This window comes from Anomaloglossus baeobatrachus, chromosome 6 (assembly GCF_048569485.1).
Source record: "Anomaloglossus baeobatrachus isolate aAnoBae1 chromosome 6, aAnoBae1.hap1, whole genome shotgun sequence".
Lineage (NCBI taxonomy): Eukaryota > Metazoa > Chordata > Amphibia > Anura > Aromobatidae > Anomaloglossus > Anomaloglossus baeobatrachus.
In genome coordinates this window covers 45,963,494-45,988,551 of record NC_134358.1, presented here as the reverse complement: position 1 = coordinate 45,988,551, position 25,058 = coordinate 45,963,494, and positions in this window count along the sequence as shown.

Below are 25,058 nucleotides of genomic sequence, written 5' to 3'. Positions count from 1 at the left end.
AAGCCAGTCACTTACCTCAACACCAGAATGGAGTCATGGAAAAACCAAAGAGAAGAACAGAAGATCGAGGAGCATGAAAGGCGGCATAAGAGCAAGTTAAGTGCCAGGACAGGGAAATATAATATTTTTTTATTTTAACTTCTTTATTGAACCACCCAGCTTGCCAACATTTTGCTGGATTTGTACAAATGAAATCCAACATTTTTGAAAAATTCATAACAAACTTGACTTATTACAGATTGATGCATTTATTGCTATTCGAGACACTTCTGTTGCCTCCTCGATCTAGCCCTGGAACATTCATCTAGAAACACACATTTGTGGGTGGTATTTATGTAAACCTTCCCCCCTTCGGCCCAGGACACCACAAATAGACTAGGACTTGTCATGGTTCCACCTCCCTGTCCACATGGCTAGGTGGCGGAGCCTTCTCTCGGGCCTCACTTTCGGAGCTTGGATGCTTTAAATTCTGTCATCTCCGGTGAACCAGCGCTGGCTATAAGCTTAGCACTGCTTTGCCTGTGATTGCTGGTCCCTGTAAGTGTTTCCTGATCCATCCTTCCCCTGTGCTCAGTCTGTGTTCCGTCCCACCTCCTTCCTTCCCACAATAGCCCCAGTTGTTCCCCCTTCTCCTACCTCCCCACTCGGTTTCTTCCTCTGGTACTGACCTGAGCCTGACCTCGACCCCACTTTTGCTCGTTCCCCTAGTCTTCTTTCTCACCGTACTGTGTATGACCTGGCCTGCCTGACCATCCCTCACACGCCCTGTGGTCTCTGCAGGGCTCCAGTTCCCCCTGGTGGTAGCCTGACAGGACTATTTTGTAAACTTTGGGACAGTTGGCATATTGTTATACCCGTGGGGCGAGCGCTGTATTAGTCCACTGCACCAAATGTTCCGTTCACTTGCCTGGAGGAGCAAACTGGACCAGCCGCCGAGTCTTCACGTGCAGGTACGTGTGCTGGTAAGCGGTCATCACAGGGCAGCACCAGATGATCTGCGGTACCCCGGCAGCTGGCACCACAGACATAGTACAGTCTCTGATAGAAATGGCCACATCGGCAAGCAGAATAGTGGATTCATTCGAGATGGATGTGGCAGCAGCAACTGGCGTAGATACTTGCGGATGCTTGTATGGTAGTAGGCAGCTGGCATGGTTGGTCGCAGCAGGAAATAGTACACTGAAACAGAGGTACAAGTCAGTAACAGCAATAGCATGCTATCAGTAGCAGCAGCACTGAGGACCTGAGAACTAGCAACTAAACTATATCATTGCCCAGGCACCTCCCATAGGTCAGATGCTCCTTAAGTACTTGTAGCCTCTCAACTGACCTGAAAGGCACTTCCGGGTTAAAGGACTCTGGCCCTTTAAGAAAAGTGGAGTGGCTGTGGGCATGCCCCTAGCACAGAACCAGGAAGCCTGCGATGAGTACACAGCCTTCGGAAGACAGCAGCATGGGATGGGAACGGTGCGGCCACCGCAGGAGGGCCAGACAAGTGAGAGGGTTTACGTTCCCGCCGAGGGATTGGGGTAGGACAATGCAGGGACGCCAGTGTGGGCGTCACACATATATTATATGCTACACATATACAGCCAACATGAATATCCCACAAAGTCAATTCTGAAAGTTAGCAAGTAAGACCTGATAGTGAGGAGGGGCCCAGTTCTCTTGTGGGGCCCTATCAGTTCTATTTATGCCCCTGGTTGGGAGAGAAAAGCATGAAATGAAGAATGGGGTAGCTGCGTAATAGCAAATGTCACAGTTTAGGATTCCTAGGCTGTTACCCCTGCCCTTGTGTGTGTGGATGATCCAGGGAACCTCGGGGGCGTTACCGGGAGGGTGGGTTGAAGGCGGTACGTAAACATCTTTAGAAATGTTGGCAACTATGTAGCTGTGATCTGACAGCGACCACTCCTGCCAGGATTGTCAGCAGACATTGGTCTAGATTTGTTTCTTAGAGGGGCTTTCTACTTTTTGTAAATCAACTTATTCAATATATAATAAAAAGCTTTAGTTTTCTAATATACCTTATAAATCAAATCAACTTTTTAAGATCTTTTTTCTTGCAGGCATTGAATGGACAGCTTCATTGCAGAGTCCTGGTCATGCAGTGTAGATCACGCTACAGTATGGTCGTCAGAAGCCAAAATATTACTTCTTAAAGTGAGTCTACCTTTGGGAAAGACCTGCATTATAAGGGTGAGCGCTCGTAGTCTCAATGTGTCTACAGCCTCGTGCAGCATCTGGAGGAGGAAAGGAAGAAGACAAGCTCCTCACTGGTCGCAACGAGTGATTTGTTGTTGTAAGCGCTGCAGGATGGAATTATAAAGCCAGCAGGAGTTACACAATCACAAGGGAATAAGTCAACACCTGGAAACACTCTGTCTTCTTCCATGGGTATCATTCACACGAGCACAATAGCAGATCACAGGGGTTATTGAGCAAGAAAGTCACACTCAGCCATGTCCGCATAAGATGCCACACTATATAGACTGACAGCGAACATGGGGATGAGCACAATCCCTATACTGATCATCACGCATCCGTCCTGTGATTGGTCATATTTGTCATTAGTGGAAAAACACTCTTAGTCTGGGTTCACACATTGCATTTTTAACGCAGATTTTACATCCAAATTTAATTTAAAATTCTTAAAAATTCTCTGCTTTTATTAATGCAGTTTTCTGATAAAAGTCAGCAATCACTCTATATCACTACAAACTTTACTGAATCCTGACAGTGTGCAGTGTGCACACCACCAGGAGTCACAAATTATTGCAGTCTTGGTATTGTCATGGTTCCAGCCACATTCTGAGTAGCTATGTTTAGTCGGCACATAACCACGTGTATGCACATTTGTGGTCACTTGACTGTTAAGACCAATGAATTCTGGTAGCGAGCACAGTACACACTGTAAGGGGAGCTTTACACTCTGCGACATTGCTAGCGATGTTGCGCGCGATAGTACCCGCCCCCTTCGTGTGTGCGATATTGTGTGATCGCTGCCGTAGCAAACATTATCGCTATGGCAGCGTCACACACACATACCTGTTCTGCGACGTCGCTATGACCGCCGAACAATCCCTCCTTCAAGGGGGAGGGGTGTTCGGCGCCATAGCGACGTCACTGCCGCGTCAAGCGGCCGACCAATAGAAGCGGAGGGGCGGAGATGAGCAGGACGTAACATCCCACCCACCTTCTTCCTTCCGCATTGCCGGTGGAGGCAGGTAAGGAGAAGTTCGTCGCTCCTGCGGTGTCACACATAGCGATGTGTGGTGCCGCAGTAACGCCGAACAACATCGTACCGGCAGCAGCAACGACATTAAGGAAATGAGCGACGTGTCAACGATCATCGTTTTTGAGCGATTTTGCGATCGTTGATCGTCGCTCATTGGTGTCACACGCTGCGATGTCGATAACGGCGCCGGATGTGTGTCACTAACGACGTGACCGGCCCCGACGATATATCGTTACCGATGTCGCAGCGTGTAAAGCACCCTTAAGGATTCAGAAGTCTGCAGTCACATAACATGAATGCAGACTTATCTGAAGACAGGACGAGCCCATTAAGTGCATTATTTTTGTCGTTGTGGAAGTGCAACAAAACATACAACTCAATAATTGAAAACTAGCGGTATGGATTCAAAAAGGGGTTTCCACGACTAGGACAACCCCATCTGATTCCTATTGTTTTCCCCAGTTAAAATAAAAGACCCTGTACTCACCTCCTATTCTGGCGTCGTTCCAGTGCTGTCAGTAACTGCGGTTTGGGGCTCACATGACATTGTGACATCAAGCGAGCCCCACGTCCAATCACCATCGGATTCTCCCTCCCCACCTTTGGATCGATTGAGTTATTCAACAGGAAGTGATGCTGCAGCTGCCACTCACTTCCTGTTCGTTAACACAACAGCCTGTTCAGTCAGACCAACCTAGTAGGATTAGTAAGGGGACACCTGTGGCGCCCCAGGACCTGGTCGCCACAACAGCATTGCCCTTCCAAACGGTTAATGCTGAGCCTGGAGGTAATTGGGAGATCTATTGGCCAGTAAGTTAACAACCAACACAGTTCTCCCTCCGGCCAGCAGGGGGAGCTCTGAACCTGGAACTTCAGGGAGCATTCCTTAAGTCTGGCTGAAGGGAGGAAGTAGTAGTTAGTCTGGAGACAGGAGTGAAACAGGACAGACGGAGAGTAGTGCTGCCTTGTGGAACTGGGGCCTAGAGCTGGAATAGCTTGGCCCAGTGAAGCAAGAGGTGCAGAGAGGCATAGAGGAGACTCGGACATCGGAGTCTGTGGTTGCCAGGGCATAAAATCCATCCCTGGTGGCTGAATCCGGAGGGCAGGGGAGCTGCAAGCCCCTGGCCCAGAAGCAAACTGAGGGTACAGCTGCATTCCAAGGGCCCAGTGTGGACTCCAGCAGTGAAGCACCAGAGAGGCCTGCGCAGTCTACCCCACCGAAGAAGGGACGAACCACCAGTCCCAGCAGCAAGAGGGCAATTGCTAACCCAAAGTGCAGTGTCCTAAACAGCAAAGAAAGATTAAGGAGTAGGCCTCATACTCAACTGGCCAAAGATCACCCCAGGCACTTCCAGGCCGGCCGGACCATCTGTACCATCTGTGACGGTCTCCCTGGACTAAACTTCTGCCGAGTAAAAGAGGAGAAGGTAAAGAGACTACTGTTTGTGCCTGTTTCTTTCATTGCTTGTCGGCCCTGCACCGTGCTAGTCACACAACACCATAGACTTCCACAAGCACCAACTGTGTCCCGGGGCACCGCTCCACCTGTGGGGAGCAGTACCATCATTGCTGCCACTTCATCACCCCGGAGGCCTTACACAGCAGCGGCGGCTTAATAGCCGCATACCACAGGTGGCGTCACGAACACAAACTTAAAGTCATCAGCCACATATTCTATTGACACCCACCAGGGCCACGGAGCCGGGCCCAGCCACCACTGACCACCACCGGACTAGTCCGGCCCGGCACCGGGTGTCCCATAGCCCTGGGGTGGGCGAGTCAACTTTTGGTGTCACGAACAGGATTTCGTGCCCGGTCCCACCGGGTACTGTGCGCCTGCAGGAATTGTGCTTAAAAGACTGTGTACTGGTTGTAAATTGCCGCCGCCATTAGCCGCGCCGAGCGCAGGAAGAAGGGGGGCGTGCCTGACAAAGAGCGCGAAGGGAGCGCGCCATCAGAGCAGAGCGCTGTTAACCCCGCGCGACCCAGAAGAAAATTTGAAAAGTGAACGGAGCCTGGTGAGGTTCACTAAGGGGGAGGAAGATGTCCGACTCAGAGGGAGAACAGGTGGCTGCCATCTCCCAAGGCGCCGCAGCACCGGCCGAAGCAGTCCCAGTCGCCGTCGCCCCAGCCCCCACTGTAGCGCCGGTAATGCCGATCACCATGCCGTACATACCGGGAGCAGAATGGCTGCCGCAGTACTCCGGGGAGTCCCATACCTTGAGCGACTTCAGAGAAAGCCTGCACAGCTTATTCCGGGTGTATCCGCTGACTGAGAGCCAGAAGGTGGGCATAGTAATGGGACAGCTAGCCGGCGCGGCCCAGCGTGAAGCGAAGTCCTGGCCTGATACAGATAAAGGGACAACAGCCCAGATACTGGCCAAGCTAAAGAGTACTTTTGACACCCGCACCGCAGCAGAAATAAAGATGAGATTCTTTGGGTGCAAGCAGCGGGCCACAGACAGCATAAGGGACTATGCCTTAAACCTGCAAGAGGCCCTGAAAGCAGTTAAACAGGTGGACCCAGAGAGTGTGCGTGAAGGAGACAAACTCCTAACCGAGCAGTTCATAGAGGGGCTCCTGTCAGATGCCCACAGGACCCAGCTGCGTATCCTGGTCCTGCAGAACCCTGCTCTGGACTTTGCAAAGTTTAAGGACCAGGCCATCAGGGTACTGAGAGAATCTACACCGAATGACCCAGTACCCCTCCGGCCTCTTGCTATCACGTACCCCGGGGTGGTGCCTGCAACACGAGCCACTGCAGGGGCTGAGGCGCAGTCCCTGGATAAGGATCCCACTGCAGAGCTCAGACAGCAGTTCCAGGAGCTGACCAAGACTGTGGCTGCCCTTGCCAAGACCGTGCAGTCTCTACAAATGACCCCCTCGCCTGCAGAAATCGAGTTGGCCTCCAGCCCAGATGACGTCCCATGGATGCGACAGAGGAGGATTCCGCCGACCCGAGGCAGAGACACAGACCGGTATGATTCAACAGGACAACCGATCTGCCGCCGCTGCAGCCAGGCGGGCCACATTGCACGACGCTGTCCTTTAAATGGGCCGAGCCTGGGGCCAGGAGCCAACCCCCAGGTGTAAGGAAGCCCGGCTCAAATCCCAGCCGCAGCAAGTATAGGGGAGGACGACCGGTCCTTCCCGTTGTGCTGGATGGGATCCCTTTGAATGCCCTCCTGGATACGGGGTCCCAGGTAACAACCATCCCCTACAAACTGTACAAAAGATATTGGGCTGATTCAGACATTGACCATGGCCCAGATGATGATTTAACAATTGTGGCCAGTAATGGTCAGCCCTTACCTCAAATTGGGTACAAAGAAGTAACCATTAAAGTGGGGCGGGTGGAATTGCCATGTCAGGGGATGATAATTGTAGATATTGATCGCAAAGAATCTGACCCACTGCTAACCATTGGTACAAATGTGATAGAAAATTGTATTGCCGAAGTGATAATTTTGTTGCAACAGGCGTCTGAAACTGCCAGCTCCGGGCAGCAGCGTGCCCTACAGAGGGAGATCAGAGCCCTGATGAGGAGGCAGCAGGTAGAGCTGGCCGGAGGAGAAATTGGCAGTGTGAGGGTAAGTGACCCCCTCCCCATTGCAATACCCCCAAGAAGTGAAATGTTGATATGGTGTCGGGCAGCAATAGGCCTCAAGGGTCAGGATTACCATGCCTTGGTAGAACCGGTGTATTCAGACAGTAGGCCTGGAGTCCTGGTAGCCAGAGGGGTAGCGGACGTCCGCAAGGGGAGAGTGCCCGTCCGTGTCTTGAATTGTGGGGAGGAGGAGGCCAAATTGCCCCGGTACGCCACTGTAGCAAAACTGTACACTGTCAGCAACAATACCATTAAAGCAGTGGAACCCTTGATCCCGTCCGACCAGGCGGAAGACAATGGCTCCAAGGGGCAGCTGGAAGACTGGTGCCAAAAATTACATGTAGGCACCGACTCCACCCCATCACACCAAAAGCATGGGGTTTACCGGGTGGTACAGGAGTACGAGCGGGTCTTCAGCAAACACCCCCTAGATTTTGGGCAGGTGAAAGGGGTTAAACATCAAATCCCCACGGGTGATCATCATCCCATTAAAGAGAGATACCGCCCTGTACCCCCCGCACAGTATCAGTGTGCCAAGGAAATGTTACGAGAAATGAAGGAGGCTGGGGTTATCAGAGATAGTTGTAGCCCCTGGGCAGCTCCACTAGTGCTCGTAAAGAAAAAAGATGGTACAATGAGAATGTGTGTAGATTACAGGCAAATTAACCGCATTACACATAAAGATGCTTATCCACTGCCCAGAATAGAGGAGTCACTAACAGCCTTAAAGTCAGCTAACTATTTCTCCACCCTGGATCTCACCAGTGGGTATTGGCAGGTTCCCGTGGCAGAGGCGGACAAGGAGAAGACTGCATTCACGACACCAATGGGCCTCTGTGAGTTCAATTGTATGCCATTCGGGCTCTGCAACGCCTCAGGGACATTCCAAAGGTTGATGGAGTGCTGCTTGGGCCACCACAACTTTGAAACCGTGCTGTTGTACCTGGATGACGTCATAGTCTACTCCAAGACTTATGAGGACCACCTGAAGCACTTAGCAGAAGTGTTTGAGTCCTTGTCGAAATATGGCCTGAAGATCAAGCCGTCCAAATGTCACCTCTTGAAGCCAAAGGTACAGTACCTGGGTCATGTGGTCAGCGCAGAAGGTGTGGCACCTGATCCGGAGAAAGTCACTGTAATCAAGGACTGGCCAAGACCCACCACAGTGAAGGAGGTGAGGCAGTTCCTTGGACTGGTGGGCTACTACCGAAGGTTCATTGATGGTTTCACCAAGATAGCAGCGCCCCTTCAAGATCTCCTGGTGGGCCAGCCAAAGCAGGCTAAGAAGCAGAGCCCTCCATTTGAATGGAGCAGCCAACTAGAAACATCCTTTGTCCGGCTGAAAGGGGCTCTCACGGGAGAAGAAATTCTGGCCTACCCTGACTACAGCCAACCGTTTGTACTGTATACAGACGCCAGCAACGTGGGACTGGGAGCAGTTCTGTCCCAGGTACAGGGAGGCAGAGAGAGGGTGATAGCGTACGCCAGTAGGAAGCTTCGGCCCACAGAAAGGAATCCAGAAAACTACAGTTCCTTCAAGCTGGAGTTCCTCGCTATTGTTTGGGCAGTGACTGAACGCTTCAAGCACTATCTGGCATCGGCCAAGTTCACTATCTTCACGGACAACAATCCGTTGACACACCTGGCCACAGCCAAGTTAGGTGCGTTGGAACAGCGATGGATGGCCCGGCTGTCTAACTTTGACTTTACCATCAAGTATCGGGCTGGCAAGAAGAATAACAATGCTGATGCGCTGTCCAGAATGCCTCACTTACCCGAGTCTGGAGAAGACCTGGATGAACTCGAAGAGATAGAGTTACCGGCTTTCCATCACCAAGGTGTTTCCCAGTGTGAGCATGCTGTGGGAGTGAAGCGCTCAAGCCAGCACGAGGTCTCGGTCAACCCATTACTCCACCATAATTGGGAAGAGACACAGAACGGTGACCCGGCCGTGCGATTGGTCAAAGAGAAGCTAGCGCAAGCTGAGACCCATCTTGGCCCAGACGCTCCAGAGGAAGCCCAGCAGCTGTGGAAGGAGAGGGGACGACTGTTCACCTACCAAGGCAAGCTCTGCAAGAGATATGTTAACTGGCGAACGAATGAACTCGTCTGGCAGATAGTGGTCCCACAGAGGGATGCTCCAATGGTCCTAGCAGTTTATCATGATAACGCAGGACACTTCGGGTGGAAGAAGTTGGAGACCCTACTCCGCGAACGGTTCTACTGGGTACACATGAGGAAGATGATCGAGAAGTGGTGCCGAGACTGTGGTCCATGTAACCTGAGGCGGAAAGATGATGCCAGCCAAAGGTCTCCCCTACAGCCAATTGTCACGAAGCAGCCCCTGGAGTTGGTGGCCCTGGACCACGTGAAGTTAACACCAAGCCGGTCAGGCTATGTGTACGCCCTCACCATTGTGGACCATTACTTCCGTTTCCTGGTAGTAGTGCCCGTGAAGGACCAGACAGCCAGAACAGCAGCGAGAGCATTTCAGGCCTACTTTTGTCGACCTCACGGTTACCCCGAAAGGGTACTGACTGATCAGGGTCCTGCATTCGAGGCAGAAGTGTTCCAAGAGTTCTGTAACCTGTACGGTTGTAAGAAGATCAGAACCACACCGTACCACCCCCAAACCAATGGATTGTGCGAGAAGATGAACCATGTGGTTATTGACATGCTCAAGACTCTACCTTTGGAAGAAAGAAACCAATGGCCAGAAAAGTTACCAGATCTGGTAGACTTGTACAACCATATCCCGGTAAATTCGACCAACTGCAGCCCTGCTTACCTGATGCGAGCCAGACCTGGCAAGTTACCTGTAGACTTCGAGATGGGGACTGTGTCACCTGAGGCGGTTCAGGAAATGGAAGATTGGGATACAGAGCGGCAGCAGCGGTACCGTAAGGTCCAAGAATGCGTAGAGAGGGCCCTGTCTCAAGCAAGAACGAGACAAGAGCAGCATTACAATCAAACAGCCCCAGCAACTCCCTTAGCACCTGGAGAACAAGTCCTCAAGAAGAAGCGGAGGATGCACAAATTGGATGATTAGTGGGAAAACGAGCCCTACACCATTATCCCCTCCAACTTTGACAACAGTAAGGTATGCCTCATAAGCAAGGATGAAGGCAAGACCTATCAAGCAGTCTCTCGAGACCGCCTGAAAGCGTGCCCTGAATGGTGCAGAATCCAAAGAGAAATGGAAGAAGTACAAGGAAGTCCCCAAAGTCAAGAGAAAGAAGGGGAGATGATCCAAACAATCCTTGGAAAATTCCCCAAAACTTGGACCCGAATAAACAATGCCATAGTGGTACCAGTTTTGACGTTTCCGCAGTTGGTCGAGCCAGAAACAGAAGAGGTTCCGGATCCACCTAAAGAACCGTCCGCTCCAACACGAGATGACACGCCAGCAGTGGAACAGGAGGATCAACCCCCTGTCAGTGGTGAACCTGTCATACCCTTGGCGACTCTTAGACCACATAGGCAATCATCACGCTTACCTATCGGGGTTAGGCCTACCTGTAGTGCTGAGGTAGAAGACACACCAAGTAGTCAGGGGCAAACACCAGAGCTACGCAGGTCTCAACGCAGCACTCGGGGACAACCCCCTCCAAGGTATAGAGAGTCAACTGTATAGGGGAAAGAGAGGGAGTACTTAGTAGAATGTAAATAGTTATGCGAAATGTCTGTAATGTTGTGTACAAAATGTTTTTCTTTTTCTTTGATTGCAAAAATGGACAATTGGGCCACTGGACTATGGGTGGCCAACACCTAAATTGTTCATAGTTAGCATTAGTGTGTTCAACACCCCTGAAGAAAAACCCGTCCGGCGTGCATAGAGTGGGGTCATCAATGCTCTGACGCACGCCCAGAGCCTACGTTGGGGGTTTGATCGCGGCGGGTCCCCCATGGAGCAGTGTAATGGACACCCGGCAGGGAGCCACACTGGACTCTTATAGTAATGTTTAAGTTTGTAACGTTCAAGTAATGCGCCTCCCATAATGGGATGAAATGTTCTAACATGTTATGTTTGTTTCTACAGTCCGGGAGTACTGAATTTAACTAAGGGGGAGTGTGGCGCCCCAGGACCTGGTCGCCACAACAGCATTGCCCTCCCAAAGGGTTAATGCTGAGCCTGGAGGTAATTGGGAGATCTATTGGCCAGTAAGTTAACAACCAACACAGTTCTCCCTCCGGCCAGCAGGGGGAGCTCTGAACCTGGAACTTCAGGGAGCATTCCTTAAGTCTGGCTGAAGGGAGGAAGTAGTAGTTAGTCTGGAGACAGGAGTGAAACAGGACAGACGGAGAGTAGTGCTGCCTTGTGGAACTGGGGCCTAGAGCTGGAATAGCTTGGCCCAGTGAAGCAAGAGGTGCAGAGAGGCATAGAGGAGACTCGGACATCGGAGTCTGTGGTTGCCAGGGCATAAAATCCATCCCTGGTGGCTGAATCCGGAGGGCAGGGGAGCTGCAAGCCCCTGGCCCAGAAGCAAACTGAGGGTACAGCTGCATCCCAAGGGCCTGGTGTGGACTCCAGCAGTGAAGCACCAGAGAGGCCTGCGCAGTCTACCCCACCGAAGAAGGGACGAACCACCAGTCCCAGCAGCAAGAGGGCAATTGCTAACCCAAAGTGCAGTGTCCTAAACAGCAAAGAAAGATTAAGGAGTAGGCCTCATACTCAACTGGCCAAAGATCACCCCAGGCACTTCCAGGCCGGCCGGACCATCTGTACCATCTGTGACGGTCTCCCTGGACTAAACTTCTGCCAAGTAAAAGAGGAGAAGGTAAAGAGACTACTGTTTGTGCCTGTTTCTTTCATTGCTTGTCGGCCCTGCACCGTGCTAGTCACACAACACCATAGACTTCCACAAGCACCAACTGTGTCCCGGGGCACCGCTCCACCTGTGGGGAGCAGTACCATCATTGCTGCCACTTCATCACCCCGGAGGCCTTACACAGCAGCGGCGGCTTAATAGCCGCATACCACAGGTGGCGTCACGAACACAAACTTAAAGTCATCAGCCACATATTCTATTGACACCCACCAGGGCCACGGAGCCGGGCCCAGCCACCACTGACCACCACCGGACTAGTCCGGCCCGGCACCGGGTGTCCCATAGCCCTGGGGTGGGTGTCACAAACTACCGGGGGGTCACTCAGAAATCCCCCGCGCTGGCTACCAGTACGTCACAATCGGGGGGTAACAAGTGGGGGTCACCCCTCCTTTATACCTCCCGACCGACAGACAGAGCACGTGACGCGCTCTCTAGCGCCCCTCTTATAGTCAGGCCAATTATGGAATTGCCCGACCATAAGCAAGGAGGCCGCTATACTACTTATGCCGATTATTGAAGGGTCCCCGGTGAGAGTAAGGTATATATTCCCCCGACCTCCGCGGGCGGAATATATAATATCTTCCCGAATCTCACTGGCCTCCCCACAATAATCCTTGGCACAACTCGCTGCCACCAACCGCTTCACGGTAACTATTAGCCGAACACACAGACGTGGGATTCAAGATCGAGATAACAGAACAGCCCAAGATTAATTATATAATTTAATCAGCCTAAAGCACACTAGAAACTACAATATATACAATAGGGAATCTACAGAATATACATATGTCAGAGTACAGTTACAATCAAAGCATGGGTTACAAACAGGCATACACAGTTCCAGCAGTTACCTTGTTGCGTCTGGCCACAGGGGGGCGCTGTAGACCAGGTTTCCAGGAACTCCCACAGATGTTTCCTACACGTGCCCCCAGCGAAAGAACACTGGAAAATGGCCGAAGTAGGGTTATCAACCTGGGCAGATCCAGGTCCCCTCCTACCTTCGTGACCTCACAGGGAGCACTGCTCCACCCCTGGCTTGAGTTATGGACAATATCCCAACATGGAATATGGGCCATAACTTTGCCTGGGAGCGTCGTAGGCGGACGCCAATGCTCTCATTGTGACAGCTATGAATTTAGCCACAGAACGAGGGGACTCATGACCTGTCTGCCAGTTCCCCATTGGCTGATATCACGCCTGGGGCATTTCCCAATGTCCTGCTCCCATAAAAAGGGTGTGCCGGCATCGTCCGCATGCAGAGACACCATTTTTATGGTTGCCATATTTATCGGAAATATGGCTTGCGAGATATGAACCATTTTTTACTGGAGTCGTTCTGTCTGGCTATTTCCATAGCCTTGCTAATGAGATACAGCTCTTGTTACAGGGTGACGGCAGGGAGTCATCCTGTGTCCATTGTTCCCACACCACCTCATTTCCATATCACAGGACATGGCCATGGAGGTGTAAGTGGAACACTGAGAAAAGAAGGGAGGGGGCACTGCCAGGGAGTGATGAGGGACTATGACTGGAGTCATAATTCATCTTCATATCCCGGGATTTGCCTCACACCTCCCCCCTTTTGAGGGCGCTAGGGGGCAGCACACTCCGGTGTTCCCCCGTGCGCCCGTCCGCGACCTCTCCTTGTCGGGACAGCCCGTCTGCGTTACCGTGGTCACGGCCCCTTTTGTGGCGAATGGTGAAGTTGTATTGCTGGAGCGCAAGGCTCCATCGCAACAATCGCCCATTCGTCCCAGAGACGGTGTGCAACCAGCTGAGGGGATTGTGGTCCGTCTCCACGATGAAGTGGCGCCCGTATAGATAGGGTTGCAGACGCTGCAGGGCCCACACTATGGCCAGGCACTCCTTTTCCATCGTGGAATAGGCAACTTCCCTTGGTAACAGCTTCCTGCTCAGGTACAAGACTGGGTGCTCTTGGCTCGCAGAGTCCACCTGGCTGAGCACCGCACCGAGGCCGAAGTCACTGGCGTCGGTCTGTACTACAAACGGCCGCGTGAAGTTGGCTGCCTGTAGCACGGGCGGGCTGGACAGGGCGTCCTTTAGGGCCCGGAAGGCTGTCTCGCAGTCCATTGTCCAATCGACTGCAGAGGGCAGCTTCTTCTTGGTGAGGTCCGTCAGGGGCTTTGCCAGGCTACTATAGCATGGAACAAACCTCCTATAGTACCCAGCGGTCCCCAAGAAGGACATCACCTGCTTCTTGGTCCTGGGGGTGGGCCAGGATGCGATGGCCTCCACTTTCTCAGGCTCGGGCTTCAGTGTTCCCCCGCCTACCCGGTGACCGAGGTACTGGACCTCGCTCATGGCCAGCTGACACTTTCCCGGCTTGATGGTCAAACCTGCCCGGTGGATCCGCCTGAGCACCTGTGCTAGATGCTCTAGGTGGTCCTCCCAGGTGGGACTGAAGACGGCAATGTCATCCAGGTACGCGGCCGCGTACCCTTCAAGTCCCTTGAGCAGGGTGTTGACCATCCGCTGGAAAGTGGCAGGGGCATTCCTCATCCCGAATGGCATCACCGTGGACTCGTACAGTCCAAATGGGGTAATAAAGGCAGAGCGTTCCCTGGCCTTGCGAGTCAGGGGGATCTGCCAATATCCCCGGCTCAGATCCATGATGGTCAGGTACTGAGCCCCGGCCAACTGATCGAGCAGGTCATCGATGCGTGGCATTGGGTACGCATCGGCGACCGTGACCGCATTGAGCCCCCTGTAGTCCACGCAGAACCGAGTGGTTCGGTCCTTCTTAGGGACGAGGACTACAGGCGAGGCCCAAGCGCTGTTGGATGCCTGGATCACCCCCAGCTTCAGCATCTCGTCAATCTCCTGGCGCATGTGTTGCTGCACCTCCAGGGAGACCCGATATGCTGAACGCCGGATCGGGGGATGATCCCCAGTGTCCACGTGATGGACAGCCAAGTCAGTCCTTCCGGGCTGGTTGGTAAACAACCCCCGGAAGGGGTGTAGGGTGGCCCACAGCTGGGACCGTGGGTCCTCCAAGAGCTGGTGGCCAACCTCCACATCCTCAATGGATCCGCCTGCCCTAACCTGGGCTAGCATATCCAAGAGGGTTTCCGCTTCTCCCTCCTCGGGCAGGTTGCACACGGGGAGCGCACATGCCTCCCGCTCATGATGTGCCTTCATCATGTTCACATGGAAGGGCTTCCGCCTTCCACGGGCAGGGTCCAGGGTGACCAGGTACGTCACAGGGTTGAGCTGCTGGTACACGAGGTATGGGCCTTCCCAGGCTGCCTGAAGCTTGTCCTGTGGTACGGGGACCAGTACCCACACCTTTTGACCCACTTGGTAGGTCCTCTCACAAGCGTTCTGGTCGTACCAACGCTTCTGATCGGCCTGGGCTTGAGCCATATTGTCGTGTACCAGTTGCGTCAAGGCCTGCATTTTGTCCCGGAAGCGCATGACATACTCGATAACCGACACTCCAGGGGTGGCCAAATCCCCTTCCCAAGCCTCTTTCACCAGAGCCAGGGGGCCCCGCACACGTCGCCCGTACAGGAGCTCAAACGGTGAGAATCCTGTTGAGGCCTGTGGAACCTCCCGGTAAGCAAATAACAGGTGTGGGAGATACCGCTCCCAGTCACGCCCATGGGAGTCGACCAACATCTTAAGCATCTGCTTTAAGGTGCCATTGAACCGCTCGCACAGGCCATTAGTCTGTGGATGGTACGGGCTGGCCACCAGATGTCGCACCTGGACTTCCTTACAGAGGGCCTCCATCAGCTGGGACATGAATTGGGTCCCCCGGTCAGTGAGCATTTCCTGGGGAAAACCCACTCGGGAGAAAATCTCCAGCAATGCGGTGGCCACCTTGTCAGCCCGAATGGACGACAAGGCCACTGCTTCTGGGTACCGGGTGGCATAGTCCACTACCGTCAGTATGAAGCGTTTCCCGGAGCTGCTGGGGATGGCCAGCGGGCCGACCAGATCCACAGCCACCCTCCTGAAAGGCTCATCGATGATTGGCAGAGATACTAGTGGGGCTTTGGGGCGTGGCCCCGCCTTCCCCACTCTCTGACAGGTTTCACACGAACGGCAGTAGGCAGCCACATCGGCCCCCATTTTTGGCCAGTAGAAACGCTGGTTTAACCTGGCCTTGGTCTTAGCGATCCCTAGGTGTCCGGCCATCGGAATCTCATGTGCGATCCGCAACAACTCCGTCCGGAACGGATAGGGTACCACCAACTGTCGGTCCCTGGGCCACGCCTCCGGTGAACCCTGCTGGACCGTGGCCCGGTACAGCCGTCCTTGGTCCCAGACCACTCGCTCCGGGTCCGAGTCCGAGGGAGGCTGTGCCGCCTGCTCCTTAAGAGCTTTCAGGCTGTCGTCAGCTTCTAACGCTGCCTGAAACCCCTGACTAGATGTGGCCAGAATCGACGAGACTGTCACATCTTCAGTCAGTACCCCGGGACCTGTGTCCTGGCCTCCACCTGACTCGGCTGCCACTTGGTCAGAAGGGGAAGAGCTATCGGACCTCCGGGAGGCCCCTTGGCTCCCAGCACTCCCACTGCGGGTGACAGCGGCCACAGCCGCTGCGACCGTGGGTCGTGCCTGCTCCTCCTCCGTTCCTGACCAAGTCGCCGGTTCAGGCAGACCTACCTGGCTTCCTGACACCCCGGTTGTGGGGGAACCATGCACCGAGATCTTACCTGGGAGCACTTCCGCTCCTGGACCGGCCCCAATCTCACCTGCCTGTTCCCCTCCTGCAGCAACAGAACCCCGCTGTGAAATCTCTGGGGACCCCACATTTGCTGTGGTAGCCCCCACCCCACACACTGGTCCTCCCCCCGCAGCACCCTGCTCTCTGCTTATCCCTGCAGAGGGCAACAGATCCCAGCTCACAGGCTGATTACTTGTAGAGGCATTGTCACACCTTTCTCTGACCCCCTCCCCTCCTGTCACAGCTGCAGCTGCGTGTGTGTCTATGGTGTCTGTGCAAGCAGAAATATCAGAGTTCACTCCCTCCTCCCTTACATCATTCATAGATAACACATTAACATTGTCCGGAGGCATGTCAGTACTGGCTGAAGGTTCAGCCCTTGGTTGGGGCCCAAACTGGGAGGTTATCTGCCCCAAATCTGTCCCAAGTAGCACGTTTGCAGGGATCCGATCAGTTACCCCCACCTCCCTCACCCCTCGCCCTGCGCCCCAGTCCACATAAATGTCAGCAACAGGCAGCGCCGGGTCAGTGCCTCCAATCCCGGAGACAGCGAGGGTTTTTCCAGGGATCAAGTCTTGGGGGGACACCATCTCAGGCCGCACCAGAGTCACCTCCGAGGCGCTGTCTCGCAGTCCTATGGTCACAGACCGGCCGACGGTGACAGGTTGGAAGCTGTCCAGGGACCTACCACCACCCCCACCCACACAATACACCTTGGGCGGCCCTTGGGACGGGGACGGAGCCGGGGCCTTGGGACGCTGAGGGCACATGGCCTTGAAGTGTCCAGGTAGGTTGCACTGGTGGCACCGTCTTGGTTCTGCCACGGGCCTGGAGAGGGGAGTTGAGGGGGACACCCCCTGCAGTCTAGGGGCAGGTGGGGCAGTCGCAGAATTCATCTTACCCCCTCTCCAGGTGCTGCTGGTGGCCGCTCTCCTGGCCTCAGGGGCCCGGTTGTTGGTGTAGTCATCGGCAAGGGCAGCTGTAGCCGTGGACCCCTTTGGCTTCTGGTCTCGGATGAACTGGCGGAGATCCTCAGGGCAGTTCCACAAGAGTTGCTCCGTGATGAACAAGTCCAGGATCTCCGGTCCGGTGGAAAGCTGCAGGCCTTGGGTCCAGTGGTCGGCAGCTCGGGCAAGTGCCCGCCGGTGGTCAGCCCAGGAGTCCTTTGGTCCCTTCTGTAGGCTCCGGAACTTCTTGCGGTAGGACTCTGGAGTGAGGTTGTACTGTTGGATCAGGGCCCGCTTGATGGTGTCGTAGCCCTGATCTGCCTCAGCAGGCAAGTCCCCAAGGACATCCAGGGCCTTACCCCTTAAACGGGGGGTCAGGTATTTGGCCCACTGGTCCTTGTTCAGATGGTGCTGCAAGCAAGTCCGTTCAAAAGCAGTCAGGAAAGAGTCCAAGTCTCCATCCTTCTCCAGCACTGGGAAGTCCTCAACACGGACCTTTGGAAGTTTGGTGTTTTGAAGGTCACATGTGGCTGATGAGGGCCGGAGCTGAGCTAGCTGCAGCTGGTAGTCACGGTCTGCCTGTCGCTCTCGCTCTCGCTCTTCACGCGCTGCCTGCCGCTCTCGCTCCGCAGCCTCACGCTCTGCGTGCCGCTCTGCCCTGCGCTCTGCCAGGAGTTCCTTGTAGCCCTTCTGGTCTCCAGCCTGGAGAAGGGCCATAGCCATTTGAAGAAGGCTATCCGAGCCTCCCAGGCTCGGTGGAATGGCACGTGGTGATCTGCGGCACGCTGCGGAGCCTGGTGATTCACTGTCCCTTTCAGAGCGGAGGGCTGGCATCTGGCTCGTTGAGGAACCTTGGGTGAGCTCCTCCTCATCTTGTCCAGCAGTGCCAGGTTGCGCAATGTCCTCGGCAGAACGGTTTTCTGGCGTCGAGCTCCTGGAGGACTCGTGGGCAACCTCCTCATTGCTGTCCACAGCACCGTCCTCCCTCTCTTCGGCTCCTGCCTTAGCATTGGCCAGTTGCATAGCTCTGCTCCTGGTGCCATCAGCCATTCTTGCAGACTTTTGGTCACTGACACAGAACTGACACCTGATGCCTCCACACACCTTACAGTATCTGCACTCTGACACTCTAGTGTTGAGCTAGTCTGAAGACCCCAGCAGCCACAGCTGCTGCAGGCAGTCTTTAGTGTCTGGGAGTATGGGTCTCACACTCACACACACTATTATCTCGATCCCACCGCTATGCCACCAATATGTCACAAACCACCGGGGGGTCACTCAGAAATCCCCCGCGCTGGCTACCAGTACGTCACAATCGGGGGGTAACAAGTGGGGGTCACCCCTCCTTTATACCTCCCGACCGACAGACAGAGCACGTGACGCGCTCTCTAGCGCCCCTCTTATAGTCAGGCCAATTATGGAATTGCCCGACCATAAGCAAGGAGGCCGCTATACTACTTATGCCGATTATTGAAGGGTTCCCGGTGAGAGTAAGGTATATATTCCCCCGACCTCCGCGGGCGGAATATATAATATCTTCCCGAATCTCACTGGCCTCCCCACAATAATCCTTGGCACAACTCGCTGCCACCAACCGCTTCACGGTAACTATTAGCCGAACACACAGACGTGGGATTCAAGATCGAGATAACAGAACAGCCCAAGATTAATTATATAATTTAATCAGCCTAAAGCACACTAGAAACTACAATATATACAATAGGGAATCTACAGAATATACATATGTCAGAGTACAGTTACAATCAAAGCATGGGTTACAAACAGGCATACACAGTTCCAGCAGTTACCTTGTTGCGTCTGGCCACAGGGGGGCGCTGTAGACCAGGTTTCCAGGAACTCCCACAGATGTTTCCTACACGTGCCCCCAGCGAAAGAACACTGGAAAATGGCCGAAGTAGGGTTATCAACCTGGGCAGATCCAGGTCCCCTCCTACCTTCGTGACCTCACAGGGAGCACTGCTCCACCCCTGGCTTGAGTTATGGACAATATCCCAACATGGAATATGGGCCATAACTTTGCCTGGGAGCGTCGTAGGCGGACGCCAATGCTCTCATTGTGACAGCTATGAATTTAGCCACAGAACGAGGGGACTCATGACCTGTCTGCCAGTTCCCCATTGGCTGATATCACGCCTGGGGCATTTCCCAATGTCCTGCTCCCATAAAAAGGGTGTGCCGGCATCGTCCGCATGCAGAGACACCATTTTTATGGTTGCCATATTTATCGGAAATATGGCTTGCGAGATATGAACCATTTTTTACTGGAGTCGTTCTGTCTGGCTATTTCCATAGCCTTGCTAATGAGATACAGCTCTTGTTACAGGGTGACGGCAGGGAGTCATCCTGTGTCCATTGTTCCCACACCACCTCATTTCCATATCACAGGACATGGCCATGGAGGTGTAAGTGGAACACTGAGAAAAGAAGGGAGGGGGCACTGCCAGGGAGTGATGAGGGACTATGACTGGAGTCATAATTCATCTTCATATCCCGGGATTTGCCTCACAGTGGGCGAGTCACACCGCCCACTGCTGGCTGAGGAAAGAATCGCCTAGGACAGAAGAATTGCCTAGGAATGAAAATCCAGCCAGCAGTTTGCTGGAGGGAGGGTGTTCAGGGAAGGACGAGTTCAGAGGGGAGCAGTGACTCAGCAGCAGGTTATAAAAGCCCTGGAGGGGATCAGAAGGGAAGTTTTGGCGCCAAGGGAGAGAAGCAAGAAGACGTGCACACAAGGGTATGAAAGGTTGCCTCCCCTGCAGAAGAGTCGAGAGGCCCAATTGCTGCTCCTAAACACTCCATGTGAGGTAGTGTGCCAGAAGATGACCCTGAGCCCAGTCTGCAAGTTCAAGCACTCGACATCGCCTGTCAAGACCTCGAGCAGAGACTGCGAGGTCAAGTCACAGACAATGCCTGTCAAGACCTCTGATCCGGACTACGTGGTCAAGCCACAGACAATGTCTGTCAAGACACTGAGCCCAGTCTGTGACATCAAGTCACAGACAACGCCTGTCAAGACCTCCGGTCCGGACTATGTGGTCAAGCCACAGACAAAGTCTGTCAAGACACTGAGCCCAGTCTGTGACATCAAGTCACAGACAACGCCTGTCAAGACCTCTGATCCGGACTACGTGGTCAAGCCACAGACAATGTCTGTCAAGACACTGAGCCCAGTCTGTGACATCAAATCACAGACAACGCCTGTCAAGACCTTCGGTCCGGACTATGTGGTCAAGCCACAGACAAAGTCTATCAAGGCTCTGAGTCCAGTCTGCGAGGTCAAGTCACAGACAATGCCTGTCAAGACCCTTGGTCCAGACTACGTGGTCAAGCTGCAGACGTTGCCTGTCAAGGTAACCATCCATGGGTGACCTCTGTGTACCGGGATGTTGCTTCCTTCTCGGCCATGCGGTACTTAATGTGGGGACTGTAATGATAGTGTCTCCGATTTAATCTGTTATTACAGGTTATTGACTGTTGTCCAGGGAGACTTAAGCCCACTTTACACGTTGCAATTAGTTGTACAATCGCATTTGCGATGTGACACGCCCAGGTTGCATACGGGATCTTATGAGATTGCACGTTGGTCGTTCATTTGCTGTCACACGTGCGTTAGTAGTCTATGTTAAATTGATCAATTTTGTGTGCGATCCTTTAGATCATGTGTTCTGTGACGTATGCATTGGGCACCTTTTTTTTTTTTAATTTATTGACTTGCCAATGCCAAACGTGTGTATGTGTAGGGATGCGTTTTTACTATGTCATCTGCCGTTCAGCTCTGCTACATGGCCGCTAACAGCAGACACAGACAGCCATGAAGCAGAGCTGAATGGCAGATGACAGCAGACACAGACAGAGCCGCACTGTCAGAATGAACTCGAGTGAACTTCACCCGACTTCACGGTCATGCTGCGGCTCTGTCTGTGTCGCGCCCTGATTAGCGGTCACCAGTGAAGGACTCACCGGTGACCGCTGATCTCCTAAGTTACTGAAGTTAGCAGCCCTCTCTCATACTCACCAATCCCCGATCCCCGGCGCTGCACGGCGTTCACACTGCTCCGGCGGCTTTTACTGTTTTGAAAAAGCCGGCCGCCCATTAAACAATCTCGTATTCCCTGCTATCCCCGCCCACCGGCGCCTATGATTGGTTACAGTGAGACACGCCCCCACTCTGAGTGACAGGTGTCACACTGCACCCAATCACAGCAGCCGGTGGGTGTGTCTATACTGTGTAGTGAAATAAATAATTAAATAATTAAAAAAAACGGCGTGCGGTTCCCCCCAATTTTAAAACCAGCCAGATAAAGCCATACGGCTGAAGGCTGGTATTCTCAGGATGGGGAGCTCCACGTTATGGGGAGCCCCCCAGCCTAACAATATCAGCCAACAGCCGCCCAGAATTGCCGCATACATTAGATGCGACAGTTCTGGGACTGTACCCGGCTCTTCCCGATTTACCCTGGTGCGTTGGCAAATCGGGGTAATAAGGGGTTATTGGCAGCCCATAGCTGCCAATAAATCCTAGATTAATCATGTCAGGCGTCTATGAGACACCCTCCATGATTAATCTGTAAATTACAGTAAATAAACACACACACCCGAAAACATCCTTTATTAGAAATAAAAAACACAAACATATACCCTGGTTCACCACTTTAATCAGCCCCAAAAAGCCCTCCATGTCCGGCGCAATCCAGGATGCTCCAGCGTCGCTACCAGCGCTGCTGCATGGAGGTGACCGGAGCTGCAGAAGACACAGCCGCTCCGGTCACCTCCACGCAGCTAATGAAGACAGCCGTGCGATCAGCTGAGCTGTCAGTGAGGTTACCCGCTGTCACTGGATCCAGCGGTGGCCGCGGGTAACCTCAGTGACAGCTCAGCTGATCGCGCTACTCACCGCCGCTCCTATCACCTCCACGCAGCAACTGAGGTGAGTAGCGCGATCAGCTGAGCTGTCACTGAGGTTACCCGCGGCCACCGCTGGATCCAGTGACAGCGGGTAACCTCACTGACAGCTCAGCTGATCGCACGGCTGTCTTCATTAGCTGCGTGGAGGTGACCGGAGCGGCTGTGTCTTCTGCAGCTCCGGTCACCTCCATGCAGCAGCGCTGGAAGCGACGCTGGAGCATCCTGGATTACGCTGGACATGGAGGGCTTTTTGGGGCTGATTAAAGTGGTGAACCAGGGTATATGTTTGTGTTTTTTATTTCTAATAAATGATTTTTTCGGGTGTGTGTGTTTATTTACTGTAATTTACAGATTAATCATGGAAGGTGTCTCATAGACGCCTGACATGATTAATCTAGGACTTATTGGCAGCTATGGGCTGCCAATAACTCCTTATTACCCCGATTTGCCAACGCACCAGGGTAAATCGGGAAGAGCCGGGTACAGTCCCAGAACTGTCGCATCTAATGTATGCGGCAATTCTGGGCGGCTGTTGGCTGATATTGTTAGGGTGGGGGGCTCCCCATAACGTGGAGCTCCCCATCCTGAGAATACCAGCCTTCAGCCGTATGGCTTTATCTGGCTGGTTATAAAATTGGGGGGGACCGCACGCCGTTTTTTTTAATTATTTAATTATTTATTTCACTACACAGTATAGACACGCCCACCGGCTGCTGTGATTGGGTGCAGTGTGACACCTGTCACTCAGCGTGGGGGCGTGTCTCACTGTAACCAATCATAGGCGCCGGTGGGCGGGGAAAGCAGGGAATACGAGATTGTTTAATGGGCGGCCGGCTTTTTCAAAACAGTAAAAGCCGCCGGAGCAGTGTGAACGCCGTGCAGCGCCGGGGATCGGGGATCGGTGAGTATATGAGAGAGGGGGATAGACTGACATGGACAGAGAGTGAGGGACAGAGATAGTGACCGACTGACAGAGATTAGTGAATGACAGACATTGTGAGGCGCTTCAGAACGCAGCTTTTCAGCTGCGCTCTGAAGCGGACCTTTTTTAAGCTGCGGTGCAGAGCGCACACCTGCGCACATAGCCTCAGACATCAAAATCGTATGAGGGATGTCACGCGTTACAATTGACTAGGTTCGTGCAACAAAACGCTCAATTCTAGAGAAAGATACGATGTGTTTGCGATCAACGGTTTTGCGTTCAATCCTGATCGCACGTAGGTGTCACACGCAGATACCTCACAAACGATGCCGGATGTGCGTCACTTACAACTTGACCCCAACGACGGATTGTGAGATATATTGAAGCGTGTGTAGCGGGCTTTAGGATATAACATTGTTGAGACTATAGACAGTGGCCCCGACATATGTACTCCTGGTTGGTTGATTTGAGTTAATAATTGTTAGTAGTGTTGTGTTCCTTCTGGGGCCAGCTAAACTGAATGTGTATAAACAAATGTCATGTTTATTGAATGTGTAATCTGAATAGACAGTGATCAATTTTTCTTTTGATAACAATTCCCTGTATTAGCCCTATCTCAGTTCTTGTAATAATAAATAGTGTGAGTCACCACTGTGTCTTCCTTCTCTATGTGCTGCATCCCGAGCCTGCTGTTACAATTCCGCACAAAAAAATTGCAGCATGTAGATAACATTAAGTGAAAATGTACCTATTTTGCTGGCACTACAAATATGCTGTGGATTTTACACGTGAAAAAAGTTGAAATCTGCTGCAGGTCTGCAGAATTCTCACTACAAAGCCCACTAATTTCAGCAAAACCAGCCAACTCTGTAATATATACTGGATATTTGGCAAACCGTGACTCAGGCTCTGATAGGGAACAACAGAATTGGGCGTGTTAAACTTCAAATTACCAATGACTCAAGGCTGCTTTACACACAACGATCTCGCTAGCGATCTCGTTAGCGATGTGACACGCCCAGATCGTTGTTACGATTTGCCTAGATCGCTCATAGGTCGTTTTGTAGCGGTCACACGTACCCATCTCACAAACGACGCAACATCGTTCAGCGATATATTGTTTGACCAAGGCGGTCGTGTGGATGTTGTTCGTCGTTGGCAGGGTGTCAAAGGTAGCAATATGTCTGCTGCGTTCCAAACGACGAACAATATTTTGAAACTGAACGACGTGTCAACGATCAACGATTTTCACCCTATTTGCGATCGTTCGGAGTAGCACGTAGGTGTCACACGCAACGACATTGCTAATGATGACGGAAGTGCGTCACGGAATCCGTGACCCCGACGACATATCGTCAGAAAAATCGTAGCGTGTAAAGCGGCCTTTACTCTCAAAAGAGATAAGCCACTGCCTGAGGTGTCTGGCATCAGCTTACTTAACTCTCCTGATTCAGGACACATGCACACTCAGCTCAGTATGCATGCTCAGTGTATTGGAAAGTTGGGATGAATAGCTCTGAACCTACAGCTATTGCATAAGTATTACCACTGTGATGAGGTTACTCGCTCAGCTTCCTCCTCGTGGGAATGACAGGAACACTTTTTCTTAAAAAGAACAGCAGGTATATTTAACGACTCAAAAACCACTCTACAGGAAGATAAAACAAGCCCTGTTCTGGCTTCCAAGAACATAAACATGGTTTTACAGTCTGTTTCACTTGCTTTATACCCGCATAGGATCAGATATAACTTCACTCTAAAAGTATCTACGTGGAGTTCTCAGCAGCCTCCACACATTGTCCCATTCAGGACAAGCGAATCCTCTCTCTCTCAGAGGTTCCTTCTAGAGGTATAACAACCTCCAAACAACAACCATGTGTCAAACAAACAGACACC